This window comes from Octodon degus, unplaced genomic scaffold (assembly GCF_000260255.1).
Source record: "Octodon degus isolate 3935 unplaced genomic scaffold, OctDeg1.0 scaffold00164, whole genome shotgun sequence".
Classification (NCBI taxonomy): domain Eukaryota; kingdom Metazoa; phylum Chordata; class Mammalia; order Rodentia; family Octodontidae; genus Octodon; species Octodon degus.
This window is the reverse complement of record NW_004524740.1, coordinates 5,907,953-5,909,910: the sequence shown is the minus strand read 5'-3', so window position 1 is coordinate 5,909,910 and position 1,958 is coordinate 5,907,953.

Below are 1,958 nucleotides of genomic sequence, written 5' to 3'. Positions count from 1 at the left end.
TTTTGTGGTAGGGACAGGTATCTTTAATATTGCTTCGACTTGGGGCTGGGGAGATGGCTCAGTGGAATAAGCGCTTCCCTGGCAAATGCAAGGACCTGAGTTCAATCCTTGGTTCAAAAAAAAAAAAAAACCAACAACAAGAAAAACATATTGCTTCGGGCTGGGGAGATGGCTCAGTGGAATAAGCGCTTCCCTGTCAAGTGCAAGAGCCTGAGTTCAATCCCCGGTTCCACAAAACAACAACAACAAAAAAAAACAAACATATTGCTTCGACTCATTTATGAGACAGAGTTCACTGTCCTTCCTGTAGTCTATAACCCAAATAGGATACCTGAGACAAGCAAAGCTGGGCCTTTCTTGCGGAGACCCTATAGTCCATCTTGTGTAGCTCTTGCAGTAAATCTTCAGTGGCCTCTTTACAGGAATCATAGGTGTTAGAGGCCAACAAAAGGTCATCTACGTATTGCAACAGAGTCACTTGTGAGGATGTTCTCCCCGAAAACTCAGCAAGTCTTTGCTTAAGGCCTCGTCAAACAGGGTTGGGGAGTTTGTGAAGCCCTGAGGTAGTCTGGTCCAGGTTAATTGTCCACTCTCTCCCGTCTGAGGATCCACCCACTCAAAAGCAAAAATAGGTTGACTTACTGGGGCCAACGGGAGTGTGAAGAAGGCATCCTTTAAGTCCAGGACTGTGTAGAAGATTTGGTCTGGGGGCAGCAGACTCGGAAGCGTGTAAGGTTGGGCACCATGGCATGGATCGTTTCCACCCTTTGGTTTACTTCCCGTAAATCTTGAACAGGTCTATAGTTTGTAGTTCCGGGTTTCTGAACTGGTAACAGGGGTGTATTCCAAGCAGACTTACAGGGTACAAGGATGCCCTCTTTCTTGAGTCTCTGTATGTGGACACTTATCCCTCACCTGGCTTGTAGACTTAAAGGGTACTGGAAGACTCACATAGGAGACGCTCCAGGTAGAAGAGCGACCACCACCTGTGGCTGGTGGATGGCTAGGCCAGGAGGGTTGTTCTCAGCCCACACTCTAGGGATCTCTGATGTCCATCTGATAAGCAGGTCAGAGGGGGTCTCTTCGGGTCCCTCACCGGCTAGCAGCAAATGTTCCTCCGTCAACGGGCAGGTGTATAGAATGGCAGGGGGCAAAGGATTTTCTTCCCCTTCCCCAAACGAAACCTTTATAGAGTTCTCTTCAAAGGAGATCTGTGCTTGTAATTTGTGGATCAAGTCATGGCCAGTCAGAGGGTATGGGCACTCTGGCATAACTAGGAAGGAGTGGGTCATCTGTCTTGTTCCCAGGTTTCCTATATGGGCCTGAGTCCAAGGATATGACTTGGTTTTTCTGGTAGCTCCTTGTATGCATGTTTTTTTTGTTTTTGTTTTTGTTTTTGTTTTTGTTTTTGTTTTTTTTTCTGACAGAGGCCCTGCCAGTTGTTGCAAGACAGAGTAGGTAGCTCCGGTATCTACCAGAAAGTCAACAGGTTGAGCCCCTACCTCTGAAGTAACCATGGGTTCTTGGGGGCCAGATTTAGAGCCTGGCACTGTCAGTTTTTCCCTTCCTGTGCCAAAACCTGAGTAGGCTTCTTCTTCGGGCACTGATCTTTCCATTGTCCTTCCTCTTTGCAATAGGCACACTGATTCTTGTTAAGAGATATCTTTCGGGGGGGGGGGTGCGGAGGGGAAGCGATATCTTTCTTTTTTTAAAAAAATTTTATTTGTGTGTGCGTGTGGCCAGCTCAGCCCACCAGGGGGCGGGGCTGGCTGGCATGTGGTGCTGGGGTGCTGTGCTAAGCTTGTTCTAAGTAGGTGTTTTAGACCACTGAGCCATCTCACCAGCCCGGGATATCTTTCTTTCTTTCTTTTTTTTAAAGTTGTATTTTTTTTTTTAACATTTATTTAGTGTGTGTGTGTGTGTGTGTGCGCGTGCGTGTGTTGCCAGCTCAGCCCACC